The 14,608-nt window shown below is 38.5% G+C and overlaps 1 protein-coding gene across 2 annotated transcripts in view; it reads right to left on the bottom strand.

Annotated features, from left to right (window-relative positions):
* Window positions 1-14,608, bottom strand: part of USP49 (ubiquitin specific peptidase 49) — a 61,374-nt gene that overhangs the window by 30,204 nt on the left and 16,562 nt on the right. Inside the window, exons 1-2 of one of the 2 annotated variants that reach the window (XM_084610945.1) lie at window positions 4,098-4,202; window positions 3,853-3,980 (exon numbers count right to left, since the gene is read on the bottom strand). The gene's annotated coding sequence lies outside the window, so the exon portion shown is untranslated. Of the gene's footprint in view, window positions 1-3,852; window positions 3,981-4,097; window positions 4,203-14,608 lie in introns of those variants that run through there. The other variant, XM_084610946.1, reaches the window with a different exon arrangement.

The raw sequence follows: 14,608 nt of genomic DNA, 5'->3' as shown, positions 1-14,608 counted from the left end.
CAGTACGTGGCTGCTCAGTTAAAAACCAAGCACTTTTTTCAGCTTTTCTTTCTCCATGGACTAGTCACTTGGCACAGAAATCCATTCTCCCAGTTAGACTCTTACTTGCTATTCATAAGCTTTCAAATCCCATCTCTAACAAGTAGTAACAGTCTTAGCAATTTTTTAGTCTGTACCTAAAGCATATTTTCTCAAAAGCTGTCTGCTCTATGTTCAATGATTGCTGGATTCTCTCTATTCAAGATGACAAATTTCCAAGTAAATGGCCTGGAGGCAAATTAATACAACTACCAAAGAAATAAAAAATAAAAAGAAAGGAAAAGAAAAGAAAAAACATTAGCAAAAGCATCAGAAGATTGTGACTATATTGCATCTTTGAAAGGGGAAGGGCAATCAGACCAGATAATTAAATAGCTGCTGTAACTCAGAGTAGAAAAACACCAAAGAAGTCTGGTAAATAAAACTCAAACCCCTAGTACTTGCTCAATTCTGAAACATACTTTGCTAATAACACACACAAAGAGGCCCTCAAGATGACTAGTGCTCTCTGTTTATTCTTTCTGAGTTGCAACAAACTCATGCAAGTGTTATCTTACCTCTGTATTTCAATGTACAAAACACTTTAGCAAATCTCAGGGCCTAATGCACATCTTTCTGCTTTCAAGAGTCAGCTTAAGTTTGGAACCATAAACACAAGAGCGATGAACTAAAACTCAACCTTAATGCCAACTTCCACAACGAGCTCTATTTTATTAACTCAAAGGAGTGCATTATAACCATGTTAGTGTTAAACAATTTCTGGGAGTTCATATTGTGCTGTAAAAATTTGCTCTGGGCTGAAAGCTGGTATCTTAGAATTTTCAAATAAAGGTGGCCATTGCAAAATGGGGGAGGAGGGAAGTGTGGAAGTGTTAAAAAAAAAATCCTATTTAATTTGACTTCCACCTGAGAATTTCAGGTTAGTAATATGGCCTCTGTAGAATTTCGCCATTCATACAAACCAGGATGAAAGAAGCTAAAAGTGAAGGGGCTGTGGGTGGTACTGGAATTCTGGGTGCTTTTCATTCAATTACAAATCAATATTAAACTGAGTCTAAAAAAACCCCCAAACCCACAGTTATTCCAATAATGAAAGGGACATAGTAAAGCTCTAAGGATGGACTCAAATTCTATCTGAAAAGGCACAGCTGGACACTGGGAATAGTGCTCCTGCCCTGAAAAGTGCAGATATTTTTGAGAAGGATGGATGGAGATATAGAGATAAAACCTGCCTCACACTGACAAGATAAATAACTTCCACTGCTGAGCCTCCTAAATAATCATTCTGATTCCATTCAGAAATATGAACTGAGATTCTCAGAGATACTGAGACCCTGTGAACCTACAACCAGGGCGGAAAAGTCCACCAGATTTTGAGGGACTAAAAGGTAAGTGACCAAACACATTTACCTCCTCTTCCTCACTCTCAACTTCCATTCTTCAGGTGTGCAGCTAATTGACTGTTAACTCATTTCATGCAGGTAGTGTATATGTATATTACAGCACCAGACAAATTATTAAGTCATAAGATTCTAGGAACTATACAGACTCAAAAAGGGCTGAATTCAGTTAAAAAGCCCTCCCCCCCCCCCCGCCCAGTCTGATAATTTCCACTTTAGTAAAAATATGACCTGTGTGCCCCTTTAGGCAAATGACAGGCTTATGAGCCATAGAAAGCTTTTAGCAGATTGTGTTGCGTCGGATGAGGGACAAAAATGAAAAGCATCTCTTTTTTCCTTAGACTCTGGAAGCTGAGAGTACTTTAAGAAAAGGATTGCTGTCTTTGAAATTATTTTATACATGAGGAAGGCACTACACAATTCTAACTGTTTTTGTTATGCTAGAATAAATTTGGAGCTTTAAAAAAATCCTTGTGTCTTCATGGAACAAAAGGTCACACCTCTAAAACACAAGCTCATAAATGCTTACGTTTGAAACCTTGTCTTCTGAGTGTACAATATCATAACACATCTTTTCCTGCTGAAACAGCTGCTATCTTATGGGCCAAAGTTGCTATCCACCAGGAACTTAGCTGACAGTTTATGGGTTGAAAATAATCACACAAAGGCAAACAGAAAAGGGGGATTCCTTTAGCTCTCAAACCCATTTCAATATAGCCCTCTTAAAGGCTGAGCACACCACATTTTGCATTGCTGTCCCTCTGCTAACCAATCTCTATTGTTCCAGACACCCTTTTAGAGCTATGTCCATTTTTCAAAGAAAGACTCTGACATCTTATGATACATAAAATGGTCTCAACAAAAATTATGTATTTCTCTTATTTCCTTTACAGACAGGAATATTTGCATTAAAACAGGATATTTAAGAATTGATCTGCTCCTGTAGGGAAACAGCAGCAGGAGCAGATGAATGCTTAAAACAAAGATCCTGTTTTTTTGTTCAAGATCACTACAGAGGGAAGAAAAAAATCCCAGAAGACATGTTACACAGGAAGAATTATTCTGAAGGGTAATTGTTATCAGGGTTTTCCACAAGGCATCTGTTACTCTTTAAGAGATTCCCTGTGTGGCTGAATCCTCTTCACCAGGATTATAGTCCTTTTCCCCATGGCTATGACACTGCTCGGTTGACTTTATGAGTTTTTGATGCTGAAATTACAGATTTAAAATATTTGTGGCCATGCGAAATACCAGCCTGACTTTCCCCCGCTTGTCAGCTAGCTTATCAACAGCCTCCTGAATAAGGAAAAAGTATATTATGACTGCAGTCAGGACCTGAATCCTCATTGAATTTCAAGCTCCTAGACACCATACACGGGGGGCCTCTTCATCCCTTAGGGATGGTCTACATTACCCGCTGGATCGACGGGCAGCGATCCAGTGAGGGTCGATTTATCGCATCTAGTCTAGATGTGAAAAATCTACCACCGAGCGCACTCCGGTACTCCACCAGGGTGAGGTGTGCAGGCGGAGTCAACAGGAGAGCGTCAGCCATTGACTTACTGCAGTGAAGACACCGGATCTAAGTACGTTGACTTCTAAGAAAGTAGCGTAACTTAGATGACCGCCCGCCCCAGTATAGACCAGGCCTTAGAGTCCCAAAGATTTTCTCCACACCTTCTTTAAATCCCCACTGGAGCCCATCAGTGCTGCCCACTTAGCCAAAAGTTGCTGTTAACGTAATGAAAATGCACACTGAAGTCTCTACACTTAAAAGTTTTGCAAGCGTAACTATAGTGATTAGGAGTGTGAACAAAATAACACCCCCGCCCCACCCCCAACTGACAAAATGGCAAAAGCTCCAGTGTAGATGCAGTTATACTGGCAAAAAAGTCTGTTTTCCAATAAAGCTTACTTTGTTCCACAAACTGGTATCAGCTATGCCAGCAAAAGAACAATTTTGCTGGTATAAGATGCGTTTCCACTAGGAGGGCTTGCCAGTATTGCTATATCAACAACCCTTTCTAGCGTCAATGAGGCCTGAATGTACTGCTCTTGCAGAACACCTTCCAAGAGGGACATTCAGACCTGAAATCGAACTCAGATCTTCTTTAGGGCCATGCAAAATGTTACCACTAGTTCAGGATCAACTTCTGAAATTTTTAATTAAGTTCTTTAGCTTAAAGAGCCTACGATCTGTACTCAATCATACACATCTCCTTTCATAATGCAAAACTGGGATTAAAAATGGTTTTGGAAGGTAGAGAAATAAATGTAGGTACCAAAAGGTGGAGGTGGCCCTGGAATTGTCCCTGGAACTAAATATTAACTAGACTGCTCTTCCATTTTAGAGAAGAAATTCGTGCAAAAATGAGCCTGTTCTTTTAGCTGATTGAATATCTGATTAACTCACTTTGCCATAGCTGGAGTCTAACTCAACTGTCCATTAGGATCTGGAGAATACCAGAGGGACCGAAGAGTTCCAAGTCTGATCAGTCAGAGGATGGGCCAATAAAACCAACAGCAATCCATGCCAACTTCCTGTGGGGAAGAGAAAGAACGTGATATGGCTAGGTCATTGAGGCCCTTTTTTTTCATGGCAGAAACTACTCATGATATTACCTTATGAGGCTGTTAAATTATTTTTAGATGACTTACTTCTCCATGCTGCTTCTTGTTGTAGTAGAGACAGAGCCAAATAGATACAGGCACAACTCCCATTTATTGTTTACAACAGAGCTGAATTTCTTCCCAAATCTGAAGATCAAACTGCAGACTTGTCCCTGCTCCTTTCTTTTGCTGGAGAAATCACCACCTTTCAGATCTTCTAGGCCTTTAATAGGCTGGAACCTGGCTATCTCGAGGGATGCCTCTCTCTGAGACTGTGACCCTTCAAGATAAATGCATTCATCAGCTCTGTTGGAGCTTACTTTCTAGGTAAGACTCAAAGATCCATAAGGCTGGACTCTTAAAGCAAGTGGCTCACTGCTACCAAACGCACTCATACCAGTTATCAGGCTCATCATGCATGTCACCCCTTCATAACAAAATGCCAGGTTCATATCTCCACTTTAACTCCTCCCTTCTACCACATCTGCAGTAACTACCCTACGAGGGATTTGGGGGAGGAAACAAAAACCACAACACAACATTCTATCAAGCATACACAACTCTATTATGAGAGGAAAGGGTCATGGATACAGTCTGATTTTTTGTGCTCAGACTCAATATTACAAATCTTCTAATTAGTTTTCTACCATTTTCTACCATTCTGTGAAGGAAAAAGTAACTATCCTTCTCTATACCACATTACATACAAATATTACTTTTGTAAGAAAACTAACAGAAAATTCAACCTTACAAATCAGCCTTACTTTTGAATTTCATGCGGGTTTTATTGTGTTCGTATCACAGCCTCCATATTAACTTTCTATTTTTCATTTAACTCAAAGACTGTTGAACCCAGCGAGCCATGAGGTAGAACTCTGGCTGCTAAGCAAGGTTTTGATCGTTACACCTGTTAAACCTTCAAGTAATTATTCTGACTCGAACTAATGAGCTAGGTAATTTTTCTCTATATAAGAGCCTCAAATTACAGAGCTTTGGGAAGCAACTTTCAATGCAGTGAAAAGATCAAACAAGTCTAGAAGTTTGTTTAGAAAGGGACTCCTCCTCAAGGTTCACTGGCTCAAAATTTTGATTCACCCTAAAAATAATATTTTCTGTTTCAAATACTTAACACACTGACAGTCAAATTTGGAGGTCCTTATTCAGTCAAGCTCCCATTGACTTTTACCTAAGTAGTGGATGAGTAAAAAATTAATAAAGATTTGCTCACAAAATAGCTACATTTTAATGGGATGATCAAACTTTGAACTCACCAACTTTGAGAATGGCTGTTGAGAAACTGGGTTTCCCCAATGCTATATGATCATGGAGTGAACCAGTATCTTTGTTTTCTTTTAACAGGGTTACCAAGAAAGTATAAAATGTGAAAAACCACCATTACAGGTTCTGAAGGTCCTTGAAAATGCTTAAGTTAACTGAGCATCAACCGTGGATGTTATACTGAATTATTGGAATGCTGTGTAATTCTCATTTTATGGCAGTTTAGAATTTATAACTGTTTTTTACTCACATAAATAAAACCTTTTCCATTAATTTTAATAGGCTTCTAAGGTGTTTTGTTTTTTAAATCAACATCAAGTTGAGAATCATGTCAGAGTAGTCTGCATGTGTGAAATGTATACACAGATATACTTAGTAAGTATTAAATACAAACATTTCACTTGTTTCCTATAATCTCCATCATTGGGATTAAAAACGAAAAGTCAAGGCACAAAATTCTGCTATTAGTTACCCTGTATAAACCTTGAGTGACTTCAAAAGAGATAAATGACCAAAATCTGATATGGAAAAGTGCTTTGAGTTAGAATATTTTTGTTTTAAATCTAGCTGTACAATACAAAGAAATAATTGCGGCTCTCAAAATAACAGCAACCAGGTTTTAGAATGTATAAATTCAGTGTTTTCTATTTCCATAACCTATGCCAACATCATCACAGATCCTGATTCACAAACAAGGTTTCTCGAGAAGCCCCCCAGTGTAGAAACCGCACCATTCTTTAATAATTGTAGTTTGTATTATTGTAACATGTAGAAGACCCCAGTCATGGCCCAGGACCCCATTGTAGTAGGTGCTGTCCAAACACAGAACAAAAAGACTGTCCCTACCCCTAAGAGCTTTAAGTTGTCTGCACATTTTCTTCCCTTACACACCAAAATTGTAACTACCAAAACAGACAGGGCCAGAACATCATGTTGTGTAAATTCGTGTCACTGAACTAAAGAAAAGTCAGTGGAACTATGCCAATTTACATCAGCTAAAGATCTGCCCCCCAGTTTTTACTTTCCCACATTCTCCAAACTTTCAGGGTACAGACTGAAAGAGATAACTTTCTGCCTCCCTCTGCATTTACTAATGCCCCAATCCTACAAATATATGAGTTTGATAAAATTAAGAATGTCCCTAAGTGTTTACAAGGTCAGGATCTAAATTCTTGATACAAATCCTGGTGAACAAAAAGCCTTACAAATAGTAAAGTGCTGCAGAAATTAAACAAAATGAGCCATGTTGTATTTCTGCAATGTGCCATTTTCCTTGATACTCTGCACTTTTTAAACACGGCCTACTATATTTCAACAGAAAATATACAGATGTTTTAAGAATGCAGAAACCAACATCTTAAAGATGGAAGATAGATTTTTAAATATATACATATGTAGAGATCAATGATTGCATTTTCTATCATCTGCTGTGTAAAGCATACATTCAAAGCTGAAGTTAATTCTCATAGCTCAGACATTATGTTAAAAATACTTCTGGATTTCACAGGCACTTTTTCTAAGAATAATTTGAACAGAATCTCTCTGGCTGTTTTGTCAATAATATTCATTAACAGGATGACTGAACTATTTTCCAGTACTGGAAACACTTTAAAGACAGGTTTCAGAGTAACAGCCGTGTTAGTCTGTATTCGCAAAAAGAAAAGGAGTACTTGTGGCACCTTAGAGACTAACCAATTTATTAGAGCATAAGCTTTCGTGAGCTACAGCTCACTTCCTCAGATGCATATCGTGGAAACTGCAGCAGGCTTTATATATACACAGAGAATATGAAACAATACCTACTCCCACCCCACTGTCCTGCTGGTAATAGTAATAACAACAATAACAACAACCTTGAATGCAACACGTTTTGATCTACTGCAGAAAGTGTCTTAACTCATCCCTTAATAACGGTTATAACAGATAATTACTTCCTACTGTAGTATTAAAATATGTATATGTAAGAGTTATAAGAAACAAACGTCTCAGAAGTATGTTTTATAGCTAGATCACAGAGAATTCTCTCAGTGCTGATCACACATTCAACTGGTTCAATTTAACAGCCCTCATACATACAAGCAGGCCAACATTCTCTTCAAGAATCTCCTCACAACAGACACAAAAGATGAATTATACTAGACAGTGAGGATTTGGTAAATTATGGCCAGTTTTCTTCTGCTTTTCCTCCTTCATTTTAATTCACATTCATCTTGGCAAAATCTTAAAAACTATTAACTAATCTCCTAAATAACATCACAGCTGACACAACATATAAAATAAACAGTCAGTTAATAACCCAAATAAGCATGCCAGGACCAACAACTCACGTTATTTTAAAATAATAATACATAACAACAACATGCCCCATCACAAACTATCAGATTGTGGTTTCATTGTTTTCACAGCCACAATGAATAACCAGCAATCCATATTAGACTTAGTTACAGTATTAGATATATGTAAAGGATTTCTGAGTCACATTTTGGTGTACTTAAACAGAAATGGGTTTCAAAGGCTTCTTCAGTACATGTTGTTTGAGACATATTAGAGATTAAAACAAAAGAATAGAAATCCTCAGTAATCTAAGTCATTTTTCCATCTTTTTTTGCTTCACTTACCAATAAATAATGGTATTTCTCTTTTAAACCCCTCAGAGGAAAAAAAAAAAAATCAAAACACGGGCTTCTTTTACATCCTCTAAGAGTTTATAAAAAGAAATACTGTTAAGTGCCAAATGAAGGAAAAGAAAATGACAGGAAAATGACTGAGACAACTTGTCCAAGGACAACCTGGATTTCAAAATGTTTTCTCCAACATCACCATCCCCATGTATTATTATTTGTATAAAGCTTGTAAAAAACTATATTATATGGATTTTGTACATCTCCTCATTCTAGGGGAGGCTTCTGATCTGATCTGACCTGCACTTAAAAATCCTGGGTGAACCTACCACTATGCCTGACCCAAGGCCCCTCCACAGTTTTCTAATTAACATAAAAAAGTAGAAAAACAGAGATTTGCCTGGCACTTCGCTAAATTCCTCCTTTTGCTCTGTTCACCCATTGTGCCCCACTTAAGCGAGAATGTATATGGCTTACTCGCACTGTCCCAAAATGTAAAATAAAATGCAATTGCTTCTCAGTGGTATTTACAAGGAAACTGAGGCAGCAGGCCAGCTTTCATTCTAAACCTCAGGTCTGGCAGGCTGGACAGCCAACGCACAAAGAATTTTTGCATCCCTATCAGCAGATTTTCTGGTAGGCAGAAAGTAATACAATTTCGCTTGTTCAGACCTGTTGTTGTTCCAGACTGCCTGACAATAGGGTTTTCCTAGCTTGCATACTATGGGTCCATCTTAGCCTGGCTGGAATCCTCTCTGAAGGCTTATACCAGATGTCTCTGAGAAATACACAATCCCCCTCAATAATACACCTAAATATTTGTGATTCTATAGGCAGAAGGCGGGGTTTGAGAGCTTTGATGTCTCTGAGAAATACACAATCCCCCTCAATAATACACCTAGATATTTGTGATTCTATAGGCAGAAGGCGGGGTTTGAGAGCTGATATTCTATGATTCTATGATTTGTCTCGGATATGACACCACAGGCAATTGGTCTCCTTGAACAATTTAAAATCAGTTGAGATCTGATTCTGTAGTGTCTGTCATTTTAACAGATGATCTCAGTCAGAGGTTTAGAGCTCACCGACTCAGTTAATTTGTCATCAGGTGACTGGTAAACTGGAGAAGAAATAAGAGGAGGAAAGGCAAAGAGGTTATTTGATTGTGATGTCACAGTCCCACCATCAACAAGCAGCTGTTCATAAGGCAGCGCCACGGGGAAAGGGTTTCACTAAACACATTTCTGAGTGTATACCGTACCCAAAGAAAAATTTTCTCACCCACTAAATGTGCTCTTTCTTCCCTATTACTCCAAACTCATGTATTAGGTTTCCTTCAACCTACTACCCAGGGAGAAAAACGAAATATATGAGCAAATCGTGGCGTATACAAAAAAAACAAGGTGAAAAGCAGAGTATTACAGTTTCATATTTTCAGCCTTCCCTTTTAAAAAAATAGTTGCCAGTGATTTTCATTCTTTATTTCATCATGAATGCCATATTTTCTCAAAATAAAATTGTGAGACAGATATTCAGTTCATGGTGTACTTGTAATTCTTAACTAATTAAAATAAACAGACCTCCTTACAATCTCGGTCTGATTACAGATTAACCCATGACTGGCAGGAGGACATAGATTTACCTCCTCGACTAAATCACTTCTGCATCTGTATTACAACTTATAGTTCTTTAAAGCTTAGCTGAACAATTTTTAGTATTTCCTATTCATTGTATTTTCACAAAATAAATGACTAAATTAAATGTTTAGTGACTTTAAATCTCAACCTCTCCAAAGCTCAAATAAATGACATGCTCAAAAAGTTGTTAGGTTTCAGAGTAGCAGCCGTGTTAGTCTGTATCCTCAAAAAGAAAAGGAGGACTTGTGGCACCTTAGAGACTAACACATTTATTTGAGCATAAGCTTTCGTGAGCTACAGCTCACTTCATCTAATGCATTCAGTGGAAAATACAGTGGGGAGAATAATACACATACAGAACATGAAACAATGGGTGTTACCATACACTGTAACAAGAGTGATCACTTAAGGTGAGCTATTACCAGCAGGGGAGCAGGGGGTGGGGGAAACCTTTTGTAGTGATCATCAAGGTGGGCCATTTCCAGCAGTTGACAAGAACGTCTGAGGAACAGTGGGGGGTAGGGGGACGGAATAAACAAGGGGAAATAGTTTTACTTTGTGTAATGACCCATCCACTCCCAGTCTCTATTCAAGCCTAAGTTAATTGTATCTAGTTTGCAAATTAATTCCAATTCAGCAGTCTCTCATTGGAGTCTGTTTTTGAAGTATTTTTGTTGAAGAATTGCAACTTTCAGGTCTGTAGTTCAGTGACCAAAGAGATTGAAGTGTTCTCCGACTGGCTTTTGAATGTTATAATTCTTGACATCTGATTTGTGTCCAAAAAGTGGTGTTTTTTTTAAAAAGCAAAGGCATACCACAATTTTACCCAAGCTCCTCTCTCTTGAAACACTTAATACCATTTTCAACCTTAGAACTCTCTCCCCCACCCTCAAAAAAATGAAACCATATTCCTCAAATCCTGAACAACATTAGGAAAGCAAGAATAAATTTTTCTACACATAAACAACCTTCACTATTCTCCCCAGAGTTAAAAGGCTAGCCAGCACAACCTGCTACTTTTCACTCGTCTGCTTTTATTATCCCTTACAATCTGCCTAAAAACATAATGACCATCTAATTCCATGAAGCTTGAAGACCTGGCACTCACATTTAATAATAAGTTAATGGTTCCTTTCTACTGAGAAAACCCATCAGCTGCCAACCTGAAATAGATTTTTATTTTATATTAATAGAAATACTGTTTATATTAAATAGCAAACATATAAAATTAAATAATTCTCAGTGTGCTTCCTAGTGGACAAATTTCCACTTTACAAAACCACAACTGCCAGTAGGGGACTCAGCAAAGAAGTCAAGGATTAAGCAGACATCAAAACAGAATTACCCTTTCACCCACAGAGGTGTTCTCTCCAGATGCATTAGTGGGAGAAGTTTGTCATGCTGTTTCCCATGCTATGCCAGTTTTGGGAATTTGAGATCCTATACTATCAGATGCTGAGCAACTATTCAAAGGTGCTAAGTGTCCTCAGCTTCTTCTGATTTCAACAGGAGTTGAGAGTGCTCAAAGCATCACAGGTTCCAGAGTAGCAGCCGTGTTAGTCTGTATCCGCAAAAAGAAAAGGAGGACTTGTGACACCTTAGAGACTAACAAATTTATTTGAGCATAAGCTGTAGCTCAGGAAAGCTTATGCTCAAATAAATTTGTTAGTCTCTAAGGTGCCACAAGTCCTCCTTTTCTTTTTTCAAAGCATCACAGGATCAGTTCCAAAAGGGGGATAAAAGACTTCAGAACTATTGGTCAGATTGACACCTTTCACCAGCACTAAGTTTCCTAATAACAGTAAAATAAATTTTAAGTTTATATATGTCTAGGACACTGTGAATAAGAAGCATTCATAAAAGGTAAAGACTTGTCACCTGTTAGATGAAGTGCCAAAGTTGCTACTTTCCAAGGCCATCCTTCCCCCTCTAATTAGCCGTTTCCAAAGTTTGTACACATTGCAAACGATTCTTGAAGCATTTACAGAACTTAACTGATTAAAACAAAACAAACAGAAGTTTTTGTAACTCAGAATTAAGGTCAATGGAAAGTGAGACTGCAGGTCACAAAGACACTGAAAGAATGTTTAGCTGGAAAAATTCTGTCTAACTCAGTTTCATGGAAAGGGATCATGCTTTGTGCATCACAAGCCAAACCAACATTCTCAGAGATCAAACATTTCGTAAGATTTGAGTACCACTGACGATATAAGTTTGGCATTAAGAGGATTCTTAGTCTGATGGAGTTATGTTGAGTAAAGAATGTTTACAGTTTGTCAAGTAACAGTTTGACTTCATGGGCTTCAGCTAAGCAGTAACAGAAATTGTGCTTTTATAGCACCTTTCACAAGGGCAGACCAAGGTATAACAAGCAAAGCTCAGTCAGTCAGAGTACGCAAAAGAAACCAGCAAAATTTGAGTTTGGATTGAAAAACAGAGATAAATAGACCATGTCAAACTTGCACAGGCAATGAATTCCAAATTCAAGAGGTGCAGTAGCAGCTGGGAAGCATGGCATCTCAAAGACTTCGATATAAAGCTGGGAGCTGTCAGGAAGCTAGTAGTGCAAGAGATCTCAGAGGGCAACCATGCATACAGGAAGGCAGCAGGTCAGGCAGGCAGCATAAAGAGAGCTACACTGTTGTATCATCTTTAAAGTTAATGTTGTGATGATGAATTTAATGGGCAACCAATGCAGTGACCAAGTAGAAGAGTAATGCTCTGTCACGTCAGAATGTGTGTGACAAAAACAGACAGGTCCTTCCACCACCACATTAACTCAGGCTTTAAATGTGCTGGGTAACCATAAGGATCATAGTTTTGTTAAAATGCCTTCATAATTTCACTTCCCCACAGCAGGAGAGTCACAACTTCACTAGAACAGTGGGGCTGCAGTCTGTGCTCAGCAGTGACAGTTTGGAGCCTCTTCTCAACTCTTCTGCCATTTGCTAAAGGGATGGGGGTTGAGTGGTGGGAGGGGGTTATAGCTTTCCATCTCTCTTCCCCAATGAGCCTGCAGCAATGGGAGGGGAAGAAAACTCTGCCTTCTGAGCCAGTGAGGACAGCTACTGGGAGTTAAAGCAAGAGGTTTGAAGGAATGTGTCTCTTCCCCTTCAGAACTGCTATAATGGCTCAATGTGAAGGGGTAAAACAGGCATCTCCAGGGAACAATATGGCAAACAAGGGTGACAAAAGAGACCCGGGGCGGGGGGGCGTGGGGCGCAAAGAAAACTCACAAGGGAAGAAAAGCAGTTAGGCACCTTGCCTCAAGTCAAAGTCCCAAAGGGGAGTGGGCAACAGACCAGCATGAGGTGGACTGGGCAAAATAAGGCTGAAAAGGGAAAGAGACTGTATAAGGAATAAGAGAGCAGAGACAGACAAGAGGTGATGACTTCATCATAAAATCCAGGAAGGTGGGGGGCAGAGAATACCTGAGCAACAGTGAATTGCTTATGTTTGGGTTGAGTATTATAGATGCATTTTTTAGCTATCAATCTGATTATCTCAGTTCAATAGAATGACAGTCAAAATCATTCAAATAATGCTTCTCTCTAAATTCTTTATTCCTTATTCCTTCTCTACCCCTGCCTTAGGAAAAGTGTGGAGTTCAGAAAGAAGAGAGCCCCTCAAAGATAAAAATAAATCAGAGCCCAATATCTGTTAATCAAGAGCCACAAAAGGCAAGGCTGGAGACCAGGTGAAGGAGAGAGAGGCTTTAAGTGAGCCTGCTGCCATCCACGTTCCCAGGTTGCGCTGAACTCAATCAGTGACCAGAGGAAGCTGGGCCACCTGGAAACTCTATCCCACAGTCTGCAAACTCCTGATTTACACAACAGTGAAGAGTGTGTTTTGAAGCAGATGACCGATCAAAATTCAGTTAATCTATCATTAAATACTTCTCTGGCTCACATTAAGTTCACCACAGTTTCCAAAATAGAACATCTCATTTTTCATTGTTCATGAATCAGTAAAAAACACCTAAATATCCCACAGCAGCTAGTGTTGCCCAGTCATGGAGACATTTTTGGTATTGACACATTTCAAAGAGAACTGAATGGATTCCACCTGTTCTATCTAATGTATAACTAAATATTTAAGTGCTATTATATGTCTGCCACCTTCAGGAAGAGATGGTTGCTATTTGGGTTAAAAAAAAAAAAAAAAGAATTTACAGGGCCTAGTCCTATAAAGTGCTCAGCGTCTTTTGACGTCTATATATGTTGAGAGATCTCAGTTTCAAGAGATCAGACCCCTACTGGCAATATACACTGTTCTATACTGAAAGCTGTGTTGGCATTTCCATTGTTAGCTCTTATTTTCCAACTCTTATTTTGTCTGAAACTTCTCAAACATCCCTCAGAATGATTTAGTTTAAAGTTCATTTCTAAACATTACTGGAATGTAGAACATCACAACCACAGTAAATAAAAACACCCAAAATGTTGTGGGCATTAAGAGGCAGGACACTAGCCTCTCAGCTAAATTTGTGTCTAGAAAGGAAACAAAAATTATAGAAATCAAATAGGCAGTGGATTCAACTCCTTATTCATCATCCCTCAATTGGCTGGCATTTTTAACCAAAATTAAATTAAAAGGTGAGACGATTAAAAAAAATGAAAACCACCAATTTATATAGACAGCACACAGGAATACGTAAGAAAACAAAGTACGTGCCTTGCACAAGAAAAAATTTTCAGACTCAGGAGCCAGGACCATACTTGGTGCTAGTAACAATACATACCAAATAAAATAACACTTTCATTCAAGACATCTCTATTGCCAAAATGGCTATTATTATTATTTAAAACATTCATTCTGAGCCTATTAAAGTAAATAGGATTATCTGAATCAGTAGATATTACTCAAGTGAATAAGGGTTGCGGGATCTATCCTTTTTACTTTCTAGACTATCAAGTAAGGAGAACAAAGCTTAACAGCCACATCAATATTTGGGGAGGGGGAGGCGGCTTTGAGCCAATATAGTTTAGTTGAGTGGGAACATACTGAAAAACCACTATCAAAT

This window comes from Lepidochelys olivacea (genome assembly GCF_965140295.1).
Source record: "Lepidochelys olivacea isolate rLepOli2 genome assembly, chromosome: 21".
Classification (NCBI taxonomy): Eukaryota; Metazoa; Chordata; order Testudines; family Cheloniidae; genus Lepidochelys; species Lepidochelys olivacea.
This window is presented reverse-complemented; position numbering and strand designations above follow the sequence as displayed.